The following is a 21,458-nucleotide window of genomic DNA, read 5'->3' as shown; positions in this document are numbered from 1 at the left end:
CATGGACGGGACTGGAAGAGATTATGCTGAGTGAAATAAGTCAAGCAGAGAGAGTCAATTATCATATGGTTTCACTTATTTGTGGAGCATAACAAATAGCATGGAGGACATGGGGACTTAGAGTGGAGAAGGGAGTTGGGGGAAATTGGAAGGGGAGGTGAACCATGAGAGACTATGGACTCTGAAAAACAATCTGAGGGTTTTGAAGGGACGGGGGGTGGGAGGTTGGGGTACCAGGTGGTGGGTATTATAGAGGGCACGGATTGCATGGAGCACGGGGTGTGGTGCAAAAATAATGAATACTGTTATGCTGGAAATAAAAAAAAAAATAAAAAATAAAAAAAAAAAAACAAAAACAAAAACAAAAAAAATAATAATAAAATACCTAGAAATAAACCAAAAATGTGAAAGACCTGTAATCTGAAATCTATAAAACATTGAGGAAAGAAATTGAAGATGACACAAACAAATGGAAAGATATTCCATGCTTGGGGATTAGAGGAATTAATATCATTAAATGTCTACACTACCCAAAGCAATCTACACATTCAATGTAATCCCTATTAGGTCCCTCTCTTTCTGCTGCCATCTTGGTTTTACCTTCTCTGCACAAAATGTATGGTGAAGCCACAGAAACTATCCCTACTACAGAGTAGGAGTTGCCACAGCTTCAGGCTGAGACAGGGTCTGGAAGAGAATATGACAGTGATGAATCAGTACCAAAGCTCAAGAAACAGGATTCCATACAGGCAACCACACAACCCCAGCTGGCAACATCAGTGGAAATTGATGAAGAATCAGACAGAAAAGCAAAAATAGAGTTGGAATGAAAAGAAGGCATAGAAGGCATGTCTAAACTGGGTCTTCAACAAGTTATGAGAGTCACTATGCATAAATCTAGGAATATCCTCTTTGTCATCACGTCATCAATATTTATGAGCCCAGCTTCTGATACCTGCATAGTTTTTGAGGAAGCCAAGATGGAGGATTTATTTCAGCAGACACAACTAGCAGCTGTTCAGAAATTCAAAGTTCAAGGTGAAACTGTATCAAACATTCAGGAAAACACACAGACTTTTTCTTCTGCCATATTATTAGTTATAGAAATGCAACTGATTTCTGCACATTGATTTTGTATCCTGTCATGATGCTGAATTGCTGTATGAGTTCTAGCAGTTTTGGGGTGGTGTCTTTTAGGTTTTCCACATTAAGTATCATGTTGTCTCTGAAGAGTGAGAGTTTGAACTTCTTTGCCATTTTGAATGTGTTTTACTTCTTTTCTATACACTAACAATGTCACTAAAGAAAGAGAAATTAAGGAATTGATCCATTTAAAATTTCACCAAAAATGATAAGATACATAGGAATACACCTAACCAAAGGAGTAAAGGATCTATACTTTATAAACTACAGAACACTTATGAAAGAAATTGAGGAAGACACAGAGATGGAAAAATATTCCATGCTCATTGATTAGAAGAATAAACATTGTTAAAATGTTTATGCTACCCAGAGCAATTCACACATTCAAGGCAATCCTTATTAAAATACCATCAGCAAAAAAAAAAAAAAAAAAAAAAAAATACCATCAGCATTTTTCACAGAGCTGGAACAAATAATCCTAAAATTTGTATGGAACCAGAAAAGACCCCAATTGACCAGGGGAATGTTGAAAAAGAAAACCAAAGCTGTGGGCATCAGAATTCCTGAATTCAAGCTATATTACAAAGCTGTAATCATCAAGACATCATGGCACAATCACAAAAACAGACACACATATCAATGGAATAGAATGGAGAGCCCAGATATGGACCCTCAACTCTATGTGGAAATAATCTTTGACAAAACAGGAAAAAATATACAGTGGAAAAAAGACAGTCTCTTCAACAAATGGTGCTGGGAAAATTGGACAGCCACATGCAGAAGAATGAAACTGGACCATTCTTTTACACTATACACAAAGATAAACTCAAAATGGAAGAAAGACCTAAATGTGAGGCAGGAATCCATTAGAATCCTAAAGGAGAACTCAGGCAGTAACCTCTTCGACCTCAGCCACAGCAACTTCTTTCAAGACACATCTCTAAAAGCAAGGGAACCAAAGGCAAAAATGAACTCTTGGGACTTCATCAAGATGAAAAACTTCTGCCTGGAAAGGAAAACAATCAATAAAACTAAAAGGCAACCTATAGAATGAGAGAAGATATTTGAAAATAACGTATCAGAGAAAGGGCTGATATCCAAGATCTATAAAGAACTTCTCAAACTCAACACCCTCAAACCCCCCAAATAGTCCAGTCAAGAAAAGGGCAGAAGACATGAACAGACACTTCTACAAAGAAGACATACAAATGGCCAAGAGACACATGAAAAAAAAGCTCCACATTACATCAGGGAAATACAAATCAAAACCACATTACACCAGTCAGAATGGTGAAAATTAACAAGACAGGAAACAACAAATGTTGACTAGGATGTGGAGAAAGGGAAACCCTCTTACACAGTTGGTGGGAATGCAAGCTGGTACAGCCACTCTGGAAAATAGTATGGAGGTTCTTCTGGAAGTTAAAAATAGAGCTACCCTACAATCCAACAACTGCAGTGCTGAATATTTACCCCAAAGATACAAATTTAGTGAAACAAAGAGGCACCTGTATCCCCAATGTTCATAGCAGCAATGTCCACAATAGCCAAACTATGGAAGGAGCTGAGTTGTCCTTTAAAAGGTGAATGGATATTCATATGGTTCATATATACAATGGGATATTACTCAGCCATCAGGCAGGATGAATACTTAGCATTTACATCAACATGGATGGAACTGGAGGGGATTATGCTAAGTAAAATAAGTCAAACAGAGAAAGAAAATTATCATATGGTTTCACTCATATGTGGAATATAAGAAATAGGACAGAGTATCATAGAGAAGAGAGAGAAAACTGAGGGGGAAGAAATCAGAGAGGGAGACAAACCATGAGAGACTCTTTACTCTGGAAAACAAACTGAGGGTCAGAGAAGGGGAGGTTGGTGGGGAATGGGATATCGTGGTGATGGGTATTAAGGAGGGCACATGTTGTGATGAGCATTGGGTGTTATACGCAACTGATGAATTACTGAACACTACATCTAAAACTAATGAAGTACTATATACTGGGTAATTGAATTTAAACTCCAATTGTACAAGAGAAGTGTTAAGAGGAAGAGGTTGATGAAACAGGTGTAGAGGTTAAGGACATAGAATAGGTCATGTCACAAGCAAATGTGTCAAGAACAAAAGCAGTTCAACCCCTGAAAAACAATGGTAATGATATTGTAAATGCTATTATGGAATTAAAAATGTTTACCATCTGATAATTGACTCTCTCTGCTTGACTTATTTCACTCACCATAATCTCTTCCAGTCCCATCCATGTTGCTACAAAAGTTCGGTATTCATCCTTTCTGATGGAGGCATAATACTCCATAGTGTATATGGACCACATCTTCCTTATCCATTCATCCGTTGAAGGGCATCTTGGTTCTTTCCACAGTTTGGCGACCATGGCCATTGCTGCTATAAACGTTGGGGTACAGATGACCCTTCTTTTCACAACATCTGTATCTTTGGGGTAAATACCCAGCAGTGCAATTGCAGGGTCATAGGGAAGATCTATTTTAATTTCTTGAGGAATCTCCACTCTGTTTTCCAAAGAGACTGCACCAACTTGCATTCCCACCAACAGTGGAAGAGGGTTCCTCTTTCTCCACATCCCCTCCAACATATGTTGCTTCTTGTCTTGCTAATTTTGGCCATTCTAACTGGTGTAAGGTGATATCTCAATGTGGTTTTAATTTGAATCTCTCTGAGGGCTAGTGATGATGAACATTTTTTCATGTGTCTGATAGCCATTTGTATGTCTTCATTGGAGAAGTGTCTGTTCATATCTTCTGCCCATTTTTTGATATGATTGTCTGTCTTGTGCATGTTGAGTTTGAGGAGTTCTTTATAGATCCTGGATATCAACCTTTTGTCTGTACTGTCATTTGCAAATATCTTCTCCCATTCCTTGAGTTGCCTCTTTGTTTTGTTGACTCTTTCCTTTGCTGTACAGAAGCTTTTGATTTTGATCAAGTCCCAAAAGTTTATTTTCTCTTTTGTTTCCTTTGCCTTTGGAAACATATCTTGAAAGAAGTTGCTGTGGCTGGTATCGAAGATTACTGCCTATGTTCTCCTCTTGGATTCTGATGGATTCCTGTCTCACATTGAGGTCTTTTATCCATTTTTTAAAAATTTTATTTATTTATTTATTTTTTTATTTTATCCATTTTTAGTTTATCTTTGTGTACGGTGTAAGAGAATTGTAAAGTTTCATTCTTCTACATATCGCTGTCCAGTTTTCCCAGCACCATTTATTGAAGAGACTGTCTTTTTTCCACTGTATATTTTTTCCTGTTTTGTAGAAGATTATTTGACCATAGAGTTGAGGGTTCATATCTGGGCTCTCTACTCTGCTCCACTGATCTATATGTCTGTTTTTATGCCAGTACCAAGCTGTCTTGGTGATCACAGCTTTGAAATTGAGGAGTGTCTTTTGGTGTTTCAAAAGAAAAACTGAAGTTTAGTTTGAGATTTGTACTATTTCTCTCATTAATAAAGTTATGGCTTCTTGTTGGGTGGGAAAAAAAGGGAATCCCTATCAAAATGCCAACAGCATTTTTCACAAAACTAGAAGAAAAATATTAAAATTTGATGGAATCACAAAAGACCTCAAATAGCCAAATCAATCTTGAGAAAGAAAAATAAAGCTGGAGGTATTACAATCTTAGATTTCAAAGTATACTACAAATCTGTAGTAATCAAAAAAGTATGGTACTGGTACAAAAATAGACACACAGGTCAGTGGGATAGAGCAGAAAGCCTAGAAATAAATCCAAAATTACATGGTTGATTAATCTTCAATAAATGAGGCAAGCACATGCAATGGGAAAAAGTTTCTTCAAAAAATGGTTTTGGGAAAACTGATTAGCAAAAGGATGAAACTGGACCACTTTCTAATACCATATACAACATTCCTTTGGGGATTCGGGGTCTCTTCTGGTTCCATACAAATTTTAGGATTGTTTGATCCAACTCTGTGAAAAAAACCAATGGTATTTTAATAGGGATAGCATTGAAATTCTATTACTCTGGGCAGGATAGACATTTTAACAATGTTTATTCTGATCCATAAACATGGAAAATTTTTCCATCGTTTTGTTTTTTCTTCAATTTCTTTCATAAGTGTCCTGTAATTTGTAGAGTATAGATTGTTTACCTCTTTGGTTAGGTTTATTCCTAGGTATCTTATGGTTTTTGGTGCTATTGTAAATGGAATCAATTCCTTAATTTCTCTTTCTACTGTTACATAATTAGTGTATAGAAAAGCAACTGATTTCTTTGCATTGATTTTGGATCCTGCAACGTTGTTGAATTGCTGTATGAGTTCTAGTAATTTGGGGGTGGAACCTTTTAGGTTTCCCATATAAATATTCATGTCATTTGCAAAGAGTGAGAGTTTGACTTCTTCTTTGCCAATTTGAATACGTTTTCTTTTTGTTGTCTGATTGTGAAACTAGAACGCCTAATACTTTGTTGAACAACACTGATGAGAGTGGGCATCCCTGTTGTGTTCCTGACCTTAAGGGAAAAGCGTTCAGCTTTTCCCTATTGAGAATGTATTTGCTGTGGGCTTTTCATAGAGGGTTCTTATGATATTGAGGAATGTTCCTTCTATCCCTACACTCTGGAGAGTTTTAATCAGGAATTATGCTGAGTGAAGTAAGTCAAACAGAGAAAGACAATTATCACATGGTTTCACTCATATGTGGAACATGAGCAATAATATGGAGGACCATAGGGGAAGAGAGGGAAACTGAAGGGGGGGATGTCAGAGAGGAGACAAACCATGAGAGACTATGGACTCTGGGAAGCAAACTGAGGATTTCAGAGGGAAGTGAGGTGGGGGCTGGGGTAGCTGGGTTATGGGTGCTAAGGAGGGCATGTTTTGTGAGGAGCACTGGGTGTTATACACAACAAATGAATAATTGAACACTGCATCAAAAACTAATGATGTACTATACAGTGTTAACTGAACATAATTTAAAAAATAACACTGTATACAAACATAAACTCAAAATGTATTAAAGACCTAAATGTGAGATCTGAAAACATAAAAGTCCTAGAAGAGAACACAAGCTGTGATTTCTCTGACATGAACAGTAGCAAAATTTTTCTAGATATGTCTTCTCTGGCAAGGGAAATGAAAGCAAAAATAAACTACAAGGAATACATCAAAATAAAAAGCTTCTGCACAGCAATGGAAACCACCAACAAAACAAAAGTAAACCTACCAAGTGGGTGAAGATATCGCAAATGATATATCTAATAAGGAGTTAATATCCAAAATATATAAAGAACTTACACAACTAAAAAAAAAAACAAAACAATTTGATTAATAAATGGACAGAGTACTTAAATAGACATTTTTCCCAAGAAGATATACAGATGGCCAGAAGACATATGAAAAGATTCTCAAGATCACTAATCATTAGGGGAATGTAAATCAAAACCATAAGGAGATATTACCTCCCACCTGTAAGAATGTCTAAAATAGAAAAGAGAAGAAATAACAAGTGTTGACGAGGAAGTGGGGAAAAAGGAAAGTTCATATACAAAACAATATGTTACTGTTGGTGGAAATGTCAGTTGATACAACCACTCTGGAAAACAATATGGAGGTTCCTCAAAAAATTAAAATAGAAATGCCTTATGATCCAATAATTCTACTTGGGTTTTTACTAAAGTAACACCCAAAGTAAACAAAAGCATACATTAAAAAAGATATATGCTTTGTAGTAAAGCTTGAAATCAGGTAACATGATGCCCCCAGTTTTATTTTTGTTTTTCAACATTTCCTTAGCGATTCGGGGTCTCTTCTGATTCCATACAAATTTTAGGATTATTTGCTCCAGCTCTTTGAAGAATACAGGTGGAATTTTGATCGGAATAGGATTAGAAGTATAGATTGCTCTAAGCAGTATAGACATTTTAACAATGTTTATTCTTCCGATCCAAGAGCATGGAATGGTCTTCCATCCTTTTGTGTCTTCTTCAATTTCTTTCATGAGTGTTCTGTAGTTCCTCGAATACAGATCCTTTACCTCTTTGGTTAGGTTTACTCCCAGGTATCTTATGGTTCTTGGTGCTATAGTAAATGGAATCGATTCTCTAATTTCCCTTTCCGTATTTTCATTGTTAGTGTATAAGAAAGCCACTGATTTCTTTACATTGACTTTGTATCCTGCCACATTGCTGAATTGCTGTATGAGTTCTAGTAGTTTGGGGGTGGAGTCTTTTGGGTTTTCCATATAAAGAATCATGTCATCTGTGAATAGAGAGAGTTTGACTTCTTCATTGCCAATTTGGATACCTTTCATTTCTCTTTGTTCTCTGATTGCTGCTGCTAGGACTTGTAATACTATGTTGAACAAGAGTGGTGAGAGTGGGCATCCTTGTCGTGTTCCTGATCTCAATAGGAAGGCTGCAAGCTTTTTCCCATTGAGGATGATATTTGCTGTGGGTCTTTCATAGATACATTTGATGAAGTTCAGGAATGTTCCCTCTATCCCTATACTTTGAAGCGTTTTAATCAGGAACGGATGCTGGACTTTGTCAAATGCTTTTTCTGCATCAATTGAGAGGACCATGTGGTTCTTCTCCTCTCATATTAATTTATTCTATCGCATTGATTGATTTGCAAATATTGAACCATCCTTGTAGCCCAGGAATGAATCCCACCTGGTCATGGTGGATAATCATTTTAATGTGCTGTTGGATCCTGTTTGCTAGGATCTTGTTGAGAATCTTAGCATCCATATTCATCAGTGATATTGGTCTGAAATTCTCCTTCTTGGTAGGGTCTTTGCCTGGTTTGGGGATCAGGGTAATGCTGGCTTCATAGAAAGAGTCAGCAAGTTTTCCTTCTGCTTCAATTTTTTGAAATAGCTTCAGGAGAATAGGTGTTATTTCTTCTTTGAAAGTTTGGTAGAATTCTCCAGGGAATCCATCAGGTCCTGGGCTCTTGTTTTTGGGGAGGTTTTTGATCACCGCTTCAATCTCATTACTAGATATTGGTCTATTCAGGTTGTCAATTTCCGTTGGTGGGAATGCAAGTTAGTGCAGCCTCTTTGGAGAACAGTATGGTGATTCCTCAAGAAATTAAAAATAGGACTTCCCTATGACCCTGCCATTGCACTCCTGGGTATTTACCCCAAAGATACAGATGTAGTGAAAAGAAGGGCCATCTGTACCCTAATGTTTATAGCAGCAATGGCCACAGTCACCAAACTGTGGAAAGAACCAAGATGCCCTTCAATGGATGAATGGATAAGGAAGATGTGGTCCATATACACTATGGAGTATTATGCCTCCATCAGAAAGAACGAATACCCAACTTTTATAGCAACATGGACGGGACTGGAAGAGATTATGCTGAGTGAAATCAGTCAAGCAGAGAGAGTCAATTATCATATGGTTTCACTTATTTGTGGAGCATAACAAAAAGCATGGAGGACATGGGGAGTTAGAGAGAAGGGCGTTGGGGTAAATTGGAAGGGGAGGTGAATCATGAGAGACTATGGACTCTGAAAAACAATCTGAGGGGTTTGAAGTGGCGGGGGGGTGGGACGTTGGGGTACCAGGTGGTGGGTATTATAGAGGGCAGGGATTGCATGGAGCACTGGGTGTGGTGAAAAAAATAATGATACTGTTATGCTGAAAATAAATAAATGAAAAAAAAGATATATGCACCACTGTGTTTATTGCAGCATTATTTGCAATAATCAAGATATGGAGCAACTAAGTGTCCATCAACAGATGAATGGAGGGGTGCCTGGGTGGCTCAGTCAGTTTAGCATCAAACTCTTGATCTCAGGTCAGGGCTGATCTCAGGGTTGTGAGTTCATGCCCCACATTGGGCTCCAGACTGGGCATGGAGCATGCTTAAAAAAAGATGACTGGATAAGGAATATATACATATATATATATATATAATCAGCCATCAATCAGGTTGAGATCATGCTATCTGACACACATGGATGGACCTAGAGGGTATTATGCTAAGTGAAATAAGTCAGAGTGAGAAAGACAAATACCATATGATTTAACTCATAAGTGGAATCTTTAAAAAAAAAAGCCAAACAAATGAATAAACAGATCTGTGAATATAGAGAAGAAACGGATGGTTGCCAGAGGGGAGGACAGCAGGGGCCTTGGGGAAAGGGTGAAAAGAGGTGGGAGATACCAGCTTTTAATTATGGAATGAGTAAGTCACAGGAATAAAATGTACAACATAGGGTGGGAAAAAAAGAGACCATGGCCAAGTCTCTTAGCACTTCCTTGCATTTAACCTTTGCTAAGATTCTTTTTATTTTTCTACTTCCCTTACTTAGGCAACTGCAGTTTTCGTTGTAAAGAATAGGGACGTCCTGCTCTATAATGACTACCAGATTTGCCATGTGTCTTTGACTTACTTGACCCACTTTTTAGCATGGTTCTTTTGGGGTTAACAATATTGTTTGTGGACTTGTAAGATAGCATTGTAAATCAGATACAAGCATTGTGGACATAGATTCATGATATCTGGTATCTATAATGTTCACAGACATGTGTGTCTGTGACTTAAACTTTATATAAGGAGATAATCATCTAGAAGACATTTATAGTTATCATTTACTGGTTGCTTACCATGTGCCAAGCAGTGCATGAAGTGGTGTGTGTATGTGTGTGTGTGTGTACATGTACATATATATGTATATGTGTGTGCATGTATATATAATTTATTAATATATATTAATATTATTAATATATATTTTATATGTATTTTTATTAATCCTTACAACAAATTTATTAAGTTGGTACTATCATTATTTCTATAATACAAATTAGGAAACTGGGGTATAGAGAGGTTAAGCACCTTATACTGTGTCATACATTGAGGAATTTTATGCCCAGGTTTGTGACTATGAAATTCATGCACTTAATCCCTGATATATATTGCTTGATTATATATATAGAGATATAGATATAGATATAGATATCTATATCTATATATATCTTGATATATATTTGCTTGATTTACTCTAAGGGACTAAACCCAGAACACTCATGACAATTCCAGCCCTTAACTAAGTCTATAAAATGCAAATTGGATCAGGACATATTTGAGGTTTTTGTACTTACTACTTCCTCATGGATTATTTTGTTGGGCTCCAGACCAAGTCAATGCATGTTAGAGCTTGTTATGCTGGCAAGATCCAAGGACTTCCAATATTTCTTTGGATTCTCATATAATTTTGGAAGGATCACCTAATACTTCTTTAGCATGGATAACAGCTTCATCAAAGTTCTGTAGAAAATACATGGCCTTTTATGTTTTCTTTTGAATCCCAGGATTCAGAAGAACTGGCCTCAGTTTAATTTCACCTGTTTTTGGCTTTGAATCAGTGATGTAAACGCTTAGCTGACATTTCTTGGCTCTCTGACTCCTGATTGCAGATGCATGTGCTCTTAAGTAAAAATTCACTCCAATCTTATGCCACAGACACTTCTATTTTGGCATCTGTGTTGCCACCCCCCAAATGAGGAAGCTCTCTGTCAGCTAGATAACTAGTTGAACATAACCAGCAGCTGGAGGGCAAAATCATTTTAGCAGCATAGAAGGCTATTTACATAAGGTATGAACCAGTAAGTAGCCCATTCTATTCTAGGTAAATCAGAAAACTTCCCTCACCTGAGTAGATAGAAACATTTTTAGACTTTGGTTCCCCTTATTACCCCAGCTATAAAGCTCATACTAAAAGGCTATTGCTCATGATATAACTAGACCTGAGCTATGTAGCTGGGTGCAGTCTCTAAGGGTCTATATACTAGGAAGGCTGATGAAGCAAGAGGTTGGTGGAGAGAAAAAAAAGGAAACAGTCTAGGTAGTGAAGGAGTAAGTCATTCATCATTTCTAGAGTTTAGATGAATGTTGTGGCTCAAGAAGAAAGGTAGATTAAGTAAGGAGATAAGAATGAGGGGATAGAGGTTGTGGGCAAATATAATGAATATTGCTTTTCCCTCTTTATTAAGACTTTAGGGTGACCTCTGGGTGAGTTTGAACAAAAATGGGCCAGTCAGAAATCTGGGTTTCCCTGATGTTTCTGTCCTCCTTCTTTTGCATTGGTTGATTCTGTTCTCAGCCACCATGGACTGGATGACCTCCAGTCTCTTGCCCTCAGGCTTAAGAGTTTTTGGGCAGACCAAATGGAACATTCATGTGCAAAGTTGGTGAAATAAATCAAGTAGGGAAAAAATCCATTTTGGTGTGGCCATTGTGTCAACTTTTATTATTTCAGTTCAGCATGGCTGCATATATAAATCTCCTGTAAGGAACCAGAAAAGGGATATGTGAAATAACATTTCTAAGAGGCATGGTCACTTGCTTCTAATAATAATTACTACTTGCAAAGCCTGGAAGTGCTTAAGATGTTCATATTTTTTGAATGATCAACTGGTTCCCTTATTTATACGTATAAGAAAAAAAGGCAAGTAGGGAGAGGAAATTGTCTGTTGCTGCAGAAACGTGAAAGTCACATTTTTGGCACTGTTCCCTGGTTGATGTCATTCTGGGGAATGTGCTAAAGGCCATGATTTTCCAGAGGGAAAAGTTTTTTTTCCATAGCAGCCTGTTTGTGGGCACTTATTGCCCCCTCTGAAGTCAGGCCAAAACCAAACCAGGCCTTTTCCTGCCCTGTTTGGCAGTACGGTCAAGTCCACCTGAAACAGGAGTCCAAAATTTTTGTTGGTCATTGTGCCCATCCATTCCCTGAACCCTCTTATACTTTCTGAATCTTCTCTTTAGCGGCTTCTCAGTGGCTTGACCTTTGCACAGGCTGCTGGGAAAGTTGGTTTTCCCCTGCTGTGTGGAAGCTCTAAGGGCAGCCAGGTGTGTGTGTGTGTGTGTGTGTGTGTGTGTGTATAAGGGCCATCCCTTAGCTGACTCCTGAGGTAGACCACACTACAGTGTGGGTTGAGGCTTAACTCAGCTCAACTCATTCCTTCTTATCTCCTAAATGGTCCCAAAGCAAAATGGAATATAGATCCTACTGCCATCTGATCGTAGTCCTCTCCCTACCCCTGATTCCCTTACCCAGCCTGATCTTCATGCTCTTATATGAAGCTGTTTTGAGACCCTTTAAAAACCACTTGTCATGGTTTAGAGGACTTTACTTGGACGCATCTAGCATAAAAGAAAGAGATCTTTGCATCATGAAATTGGCCAGTAGTTTAGTGTGAGCCACAAAAAGTTATGTCTCAGTTCTCACTATTGCCCCCACTCCCTCAGCACAGAGGCAAACACCAGTCTTCAGGATCATTCCCACTTTCACGCATTTATTCTCATCTTAATGAATAGCTATTTCACCATGTGCCTTGCACAGAACTACTCTCATCACTGGCTGACCATTGTGCCTTCATCTGGTTCAGGCCTCTGCTTAGCTTTTAAATCCTCTCTTACCTCCAGCTTTGATCTCCTATTCCCCAACATTCATTCTTTAACCATATTTATAGCCAGTTCATGAATTTCATGAATGAAATGCTAAGTCAGAAAGATTAGTGCTCTAATGTGAGTGTTTATACAAAGCATAATAGCCCCAAAGAAGTTGTGATTAATTCTACTTTGGGGACTCAGAGAAGGCCTTGTAGATGAGATGATGCTTAGAGCTGGATCTCTAAGGTTCAGAATGAGTCCACTGGGAAAATACGTGGGAAGGAGAAGACGATACCTAGAGACACCTCCAGGTGTCTATAGGGCCTTATTATCTTCATATCCTGCTATAAACTTCCTTGGGAACAGCCACAGCATGAGCTCAAGCTCAGAGAAAGGAGCTCAGCTCAGAATCATATCTCACAGAGTATCAACAGTAGGGAGTAGATCCTTAGATAATGTCTACTTCAATTCATTTATTTTACTGAGAAGAAATCTGAAATCCTAAAAAGTGAAGAGGCCTACCCAAGGCCTCACAGCTGGTTAGTGGCAGAGGTAGAAGTGAAGGTAGAAAGATTCCTGCATTCCCATTCCTGGGTTAATACCAGGTTGCTTTGTGTCCTTACCATGTCCCATTTGTCCCTTTGATCTTTTCCTGTGAGAGCTCCCATCAACCACCCTTCACTTACAGAAGGTTCCCTTCTAAGTCTGGGCAACAATGTTCATTGCCACTTGCTCCCTACGTGACTTTAGAAAAAACTACATGTCTTTTCTGGGCCTTAGTTTCTTGTTTTCCCATCTAAAAAACAGGTGAAAGTTAACTAGTAAGTTTCTATATCTAAACCTTATTGAGGAGGACACACAGTAGTTTGTACAAGAGCTTCATTTTTTGGTATATTTGCTGGAGTGGAGTACGGAGATCTGAATGGGTTGGCTAAAAATAGTAAAATAAATATATAGTGGGGAATGAGACCCTGAAGACTTCCTATAGGTTTGGAAGAAGATACGTCACTTCAAGTGTAGTATTTTTAATTAATTATAATTAAAAGGTTAATTAATTAACTTTTATTTTTAATAATATAACTGAGGCCCAAGTTTGGAGATGTGTAAGTTCTCATAGATGGTTAGTGAGGATCTGGGCCTCAAACCCAGATCTTCTGATTTGAAGTCAAGTACTTTCTAAAAATCCACACTACCTCACTGAGCTGGTTATACCCTGTACAGGGCAGTGCTAAAAAGACAAAGAGTTCAGAAATCTGCTACAAATAGGATTCAGTTGCATTGTGGGCCAGAGTATTTGCTGCTGGCCATTATGAAGGGAGGGAGTTCAGAGCTTTGAGAGCAGGGGAGGATACAGTTGCCTCCCCAGACCCCATTTGGGGATTTTGGAGATTTCCCTGGGTCTGAGCTACAAGATGTAGGGGGGTTAAAGGTTTGGTTAGCCCCACTTTCCTCATAATTCCTCTTTGTTCATACTGTCTTTCCTCTTAACTACATATGACAGCCTACCCTCTTCTAGTCATAGACAGAGATGATCAATCTCTGGGTTAACTTACCTCCATTTTTCCACTACGCCTCATAGTAACTTTCAAAGGAGCAAAACATCTCACAAGCTACTTTTGCATTCTCATTTGTTTTTTATTTCATACTGTTTGAGATTGTTTTTGTGTTCTCCTAGAATTCTCTGGTGGGGAAAAAAGGCATAGTCAAAGTCCAGCTTCTTCCTCTTTGGAAATGGACTTGGATTATACCATTTAGGCAGTGTCTCACTCATTACTATACTTTCTAACACTTTTTATTCTTTGGGTTGGTTCAGGTGGTCTCTAAGCCACTGGTACTTCTTCCCGGTGGGTGGGGCAGGTGCTCTTTTTGGAAGATGGGGGAGATGAGTTTAGTTCTGGACATGTTGAGTTTGAGAGGTGTGTTCTATGTCCAAATGGAGATATTGAATAGGCAATTGGATATCTAAAGTCTGGATTTTGAGAAACACTTTTGGCTGGAGATACAATTTGGGAGTTGTCAACAAACAGATACCATTTTAAGGCATCAGAACTGATGAGATAAATTAGGGACTAAGTGCAAAGAGAAACGAGGTTCTATGAAAGTTCTCAGGCCACAGTTTATTAATGAGCTGGGAAGCTGTGGAAACTCATCTCCTGGGAGGACGCAACTTTCTTCTTTTTCCCAGATTGGTATTATTGGGCTTCTAAGTGTGGTGCAGTAGAAAAAGTGATGCCACTGGTTTATTGTATACTTTGTGTTAAGTCACCCACATGTTCTGGATCTCAGTTTTCTCACCTGTATAATGAGAGCATTGGATGAGAAGATGTGATGTCCTAGAATGGTTTATCACTTCTACTAATAGAATCAACAAAGTCCTGCTACTGTGTTATCTATTGGGGTGACAAGCATGTTAATGTTCTTTGTAAAGTGACAAATCCTATGTAAATGATAATTGCCATGGTTGTGGTTATGCTCTGCTTTATTTGTGGGATGTAAATGTGTAAAGATTATTGACCTGGGGAGTCATGCACACCTAGGGTTCTCTTCTGGCTCTCGCTCTCAGTTGTTATGTGAGTATGTCCCTTTGAATATGACTCTTTCCTTCTCTGGTTCTGTTTTCACATCTGTAAAGTGAGGGGCTTTTGTTTATGCCAGTGACTTTCAATATTTTTAAAAGCAGAGAATCTCATTTTAAAAATGAAATCAGTGTAGGGGAACCTGGGTGGCTCAGTTGGTTAAGCATCCATCTCTTGATTTTGGCTCAGGTCATGATCTCAGGGTTGTGACATTGAGTCCCACCTTGGGCTCTGTGCTTAGCATGGAATCTGCTTGAGATTCTATTTCTCCCTCTGCCACCACCTTCCTACCCCGTCTCACACTCTTTTTCTCTAAGAAAATGAAAAATGATATCAGTGTAGCTTCTCTAGTTGAAAAAAGCAGGTTGAATAGGGGCTAGAAGCTCTGGTCACCTTAGAGGCATACCATGAGCTACTTCTAGAACCCCAGAACACCCAGGAATGCAGTCTGATCCTCAACTAACTTAGCTTGCAAGGCCCTTTCAATTCTGACATTCTGCAGTTTGAGGGTTCCCTTGGTATCATATGAAGTTCAGAAGTCAACAAAATTTTTCTGCAAAGGGTCAGATAGTAAGTATTTTGGGCTTTGTGAGCCACTATTGTCTCTGCCTTCTCCTCTTCTTCTCCATCCCCCTCCTTGTCCCTCCATCCCCTTCCTTCCTCCTCTTTCTCCTCTGCTCCTGTTCCCCCGCTCCTCCTTCCACCTCAGGACCTGTGTATAGCCTGCAATTTCCAGACTTCTCTTGGCTGGGCCTTGGGAGGGTGAAAGATGGTACAAGTCACAGGTAGAATGTAAGCCTTAGGTGCATTTGGAACCCTGCTGGAAGCAAACCAGCTCCCCTCTGCCACAGTCGCCTTGGCTGAGTTGGGCCATTCCATGTGCACACAGTCTCAGAGAAGGCACAGCTATTAACAGTGGCCCAAGGTGACTCTGGACCAAAAAACGTGGAGCTATTTGTTGCAGACACAGCTGGGAGGAGATGGGGGCAAAGGGGATATTTCAAACATGAGTCCAGGCAAAGAGGAGGAGGGGAGGAGGGGCCTAATTGGGATCAGATGTCTCTGCAGAGCAATAACACTACCACCTGGTTATGGGCATCTTAGCTTTGCAGAATCTAAAGGGCTTTTCCAGACAGCATTTACTTCATCTTCACTGCACCCTTGGGAAGGAGAAAAGAAGGCGAGGAGGTGTAGCTGTGGTGGTAAAGAAAGAGTTATGACTTAGGAGTCAGGAGCCACAGCTTGGTCACTGACTTGTGAGGTAAACTTGGAAAAGTCTCTTCTGCTTTCATTTGTAAAGAAATGGTAGCATTGGATCAGATCAGTGGTTATCACCAGACCAGAGCAAGAATATCACCTGGGAATTTTTTGAAATTCTATTTTTAAAAATTTTATTTTATTTTTTTCAGTGTTCCAATATTCATTGTTTATGTACCACACCCAGTGCTCCATGCAATACGTGCCCTCCTTAATACCCACCACCAGGATAGGTGAACCTAAAATTCCATTTTTTAAGCCTCATCCCAGACCTAGTGAATCAGACACTCTCGAATTGGGGCCCAGAAATGCATGTTTTAACAAGACTTCCAGGCATGAACTAGAATAATCTAAGGACTTTCCAACTTTGATTCTCTGATTATATGTGATAATGGATGTAAAAATACATTTTAAACTGTACCTTACACATTTCAGAGATGATGATGGTGATGATAATGATGATGCTCCTGTTGACTTTAAGCCATGCTTTGGCAGTCAGTTCATTACCTTAGCCAGGAATTTGCTACCCCACCCCTACGGAGTTTCTCCCAAGGCCTGTAAGACAGAGATATGACCTCAGAAGCTTATATACTATGAGAGTAGGTAAGTTAGGTAAGGCAATCTGTTTCAGATGGGTGACAGAGAAGAAATCACAGGACAACTATTTTGAAGATCCAGAGAATAGGCATAGCCAGTATTAAAGACTGCTATGTGTGTGTGTGTGAGCTCACTGTGGGATGGTGGGTTGTGACATTGGAAAGAACTCCTCGTATTAGTGGTAGTAAGGTCTTACTACCTTTAGGATTTAAACACTTTCCAGGAAGGTGGGAGGATATTATGGAATATGAATGTAAAGGAGAGGCACAAATTAAAAATAAACACATATGACTTCAGCTTGTTATAGCACTAAAACTAGAAAGATCCTTATATTTATCCAGGGTTCTGGGTGATTTCCTGGGTGTTGGCTGTAACACTAGTCATCTCCTTCCCATTCTGGAAAACGTATTGGAAAAAAAGAAGTGAATATGAATCACAGTATATGGAGGACTTAGACTCTGTTCTAGAATATAAAAATTAAGTCATTCACAAACATTTATACTTTAGTAACAAATTTATTTTAACACACTTTCAAGTGATCTCAAAATTCCTTACATTCTGGTTGAATAATTGGACTGGAACCCAGTGCTCCTGACTTCTAATCTGGTGTGTTTCTTTTGTAATCTGTATTTGCTCAAACGCTTTTGAAATGGGGAAGTTTGACCCAAATAAAGTTTAAAAGGCATGTTTTTGAGGTACAGCTGGAAGGAAGGTAGGACACAACTATAGAGAACTTGGAATGCCAGGCTGAATCTTCTGAATTGTTTCCTGTAGGTAATGGGAAAATGTTAGATGTTCTGGAACAGTGGTATGACATCATTAACAATTTAGGAATGTTATTCAAATGCTTTAGTGAAGCATACCTGGTAGATTGGAGTGGGAGAGAACTTGAAGGGAGCAAAGCAACTAAGAAGTAGCCCCAAATGTAGACTGGAATTGCCAAAGACCTGCTCACTCTTTATGGCGTGAGTACATTTCTATTTTTTTTTTATTTCTTTTCAGTATAACAGTATTCATTGTTTTTGCACCACACCCAGTGCTCCATGCAATCCGTGCCCTCTCTAATACCCACCACCTGGTTCCCCCAACCTCCTACCCCCCGCCCCTTCAAAACCCTCAGATTGTTTTTCAGAGTCTATTTTTAACAAAAGAAACAATGTAAGTGCAAAACCATAGTTTCTTTTCCTGGGATTTCAACCACTAGAGATAGGGATATTTGGAAGCTGGAGGCTTCCTGGTCCTGGAACACAATTCTGTGGAGATCTCCCAGGATTACACTCAGACAAGCCCTTGCTTAAACTCAGTGCTGCTCTCTCTGCTCTCTGGTTTCATTTTGCACTCAGATTTCTATGTATTATGTGCCAGGGGCCTTGAGTTTAGGGGGAAATTCACTGTTCCTTTCATTCTTTTCACAAAGCCCCAGGCTCAGGAAAGTTACATATACATGTTACTATGCCAGCTGCATCACCCAATCCCTTCCGGAGATCCTGGCTACAAGCTTCATAGTTTGAAGTTTCTAAAGCTCATTCATATCTATTATCTCATTTTGTTCTCATTAGAGCCTTATGATGGGCAGGCTTATTATAATTTAATGGTATGAAACTAAAGACTGGAGTGGGGAATCTAACTTGTCATTCTGCCAGTGTGTGGAACAGCTTACTTATTCTGCCTTCTAAGCAATATTCCATGCTTTCACTTGCATTGTTGGGGTTCTGGTGGTCATTTTTTCCAGTGTACTAAAAACCTTCTTAGATCTCAGACAAGGTCCGGGATGGGGCAGAGAAAGAAACAGAAGACCAGGAAACCAAATTTCTCCTCATTTCTAGCCCAGAGCCCCTCCCTCAATACCATTCTGCTGCCTTAAATGTACTGACAGACCTTGGTAGGGATATCCTTAGCTTTGCATGCTCATAGCCCTGCTGCCTGTCTGATGCCAGTTATACTCTGCATGACAGTTATGTCACCTTTGCCTGAAATTAGCCATGTTTCCTTTTTGCCATTCTCTTTCTTACCCTGGCAGCTGGAATAAAGTTGCAACCTAGGGACTCTCCTTCCCTGGGCTATCCCAAGTGATGAGGCTCACAACTCCAGATCTTCCTTGGACAGTACAAAAGGCCAATCATTGAGAGGCCAGGTCACCACTACACATAGAAAGCCTTTAAAATATAGATGGCACAGGGTCTTTAGCTGAAGCTGCTTTGGCCAGACCTTTCCAGGACTCTGACTGGGTCTTCAGTGTGAGCCAAAGGCAACACCAACCAGAGTAGTATTCGCCCAGCTTTCAGAGTTCACACAATGTCATGCTGTCTAGATTTTCATCATGAATGTTCCCAAGACTCAAATGCAAAGGGAATTGGGTTGATTTCAACTGGAAAATATTCCTGCCATCTCAGTGTTCTCTGGAATAACCTGCTTGCAGCTGTCATGGGGCGGCCCCCTCCCTGTAATGCGTGGCTTTTCCGAGGCTCAAGCTCCAGGGATCTGGAGGGGAAGGGGGGGGGACCAAGGTTATGTATGCCCCCACCCCCAGCCTGGCCAGTGCTTGCATTTTTCAAGCCTGAAATTGGGTCTCTGGGGTTGGGGTTAGGGTTGAGGTAGAAGGATTCATGGAACAAGTCTCTGCTGGGTGGATCCCTGCTTGCAGCTGGTTACATTTCTTTGACCAGCTTCCAATAGGAAGAATTCGTCTCCTGATGAAGAAGCACATTCCCCTGGATAGAGAATCTAATTGGTTGGGAGGCGGGAGTCCTGGGTTTATGTCCTAGCTCTGTCATCAGCTTGCACTGTGGCTTTAAGCAAGTCAGTCATCATCTCTTTGTCTCAACTTCTTCCATTTAAAGTGGAGCTACTAATACCTGCTGCTCACATATATGGAGTAAGAACACGGTGTAGGGGACATTGTTGAATGTTCTGGGAGAAATAAAGGGATGGTAAGACTTTATTCTTACCTCCCTCAGATGGAAGGAACTAAAGTAATTGTTCTTATTTCCTTTCCTCTTGCCTTATGATGTTGGTAAGATGTCAGGGTATGGGGAAGTCTCCAAGGATTTAGATAGTCATGGGGCAAAAGGAAGAATGGTGGTATAAGCAGAAGCATAACCTAATATACAAGGGGATATACCCTAAAACATTCTCAAGGAGATGTTGACGGCCAGCTGGAAGCAAAGTCTTGTGATAATGGGAAATAAGATGTTGGGATCAAGGATGACACATAGGTGCTAGGAAGGAGGAGAGTGCCAAAGACAAATTTTATTGCCTCTTACCATAATGCATTGGACTGTGCTAATCCTATCTAGAAATTGCCTTCATTGGCTACCTGGACTATCAGAACCTTGGCCCAGCTTTGGTATCTCCAAGCTTCTTTTTCCCTTTGGACCAGAGTTGTACTTAGGCTGCATACCTGGAAGGGGTATCAGCGGATACGAGAAAAAAGAGCCTCTGCCCTGGCATCAGAAGTCACTTTGGTCCTACCTGTGCTCTGACACTCCTATCTCTGACTTACTGTCCTCTTGAGATCTAGACATATGCTGTCCAGTGTGGTAGCCACTAGTCAGATGAACAACACTGCACTGCTCATGAGAAGGCCTGGATAATAGTATGGTTGCTTTGGCAGCAGCCCAGCAATGCTGTGAGACCTCAGGGCTCATATCCTCCTGAGAGTAGAGTAAGATGCATTTTTTTTAAACAAAGGCTCTTGAATGAAGCATTTTAAATAAAACAAAACAAAAAAAAAGAAAGAAAGAAAATCTGGGAAAGTAATTGGACTAGGAATTTTATTACCTGTTAATCATATACCTGCAGAGAGCAGAGAGCCTAAACCCATAATCCATCCCCAGGCCTCCTATTTCATAGCTCTTTGTAGCCTGGGAAGGGTGTTCACGACCATTATTTCATTTAAGTCTCCTTAATAAGGTAGAAGCAAGTATACCAGGAGTTATTCTATTCATCTGATACACAAAGAAACTGAGGCTCAGCAGACTGAAGTGGTATCCAAGGGCCTCTAGTTATTAAGTGGTAGTGCCAAGCTGAGCATGGAAAAACCTTGGGTAGCATCTTTGACTCCTTTAGTTCTATTTTCAGTCAACTGCTAATTCTGGGTGAATTTCTTCTTTACCTCATCTTTAATCAGTCCATTTTCTCCCCATTGTCAGTGTCACCACTGTAGCCCAAGTCCTCCAGTCCATTTTCCAGATAGCAGTCAGAGTGATCTTTCTAGTGTATTAAGTTGATCATGACAGTCTCTTGTATAAACCCTTTCTAATTGTTCTTAAGATAAAAAACAAGCTCTTGAATCTGGCCTACATAATGCCGTATGGCCTCTATCACTTAGAGTCTGTTCTCTCTCTCTCTTCCCATTCTTTCCTTGCATTCTATTCTTCAAAAACTTTGAAAATTTTCAGGTCTTTGAAGATATGCTTCCAGTCTATACACATGTTATTTTCTCTGCCTGCCATACTCAGTTACCCCACTCCTCTTCACT

The 21,458-nt window shown here is 39.7% G+C and overlaps 1 pseudogene; it reads left to right on the top strand.

The window, feature by feature from the left end:
• Positions 1 to 614: 614 nt before the first annotated feature.
• LOC116582282 lies at positions 615 to 3,351 on the top strand (annotated as a pseudogene).
• The last annotated feature ends 18,107 nt before the right edge of the window (positions 3,352 to 21,458 follow it).

The sequence above is a fragment of the Mustela erminea genome, chromosome X, assembly GCF_009829155.1.
Source record: "Mustela erminea isolate mMusErm1 chromosome X, mMusErm1.Pri, whole genome shotgun sequence".
Classification (NCBI taxonomy): Eukaryota; Metazoa; Chordata; class Mammalia; order Carnivora; family Mustelidae; genus Mustela; species Mustela erminea.
Note: the sequence above shows the minus strand (reverse complement) of the source record. Positions and strands in the feature narration are given on the sequence as shown.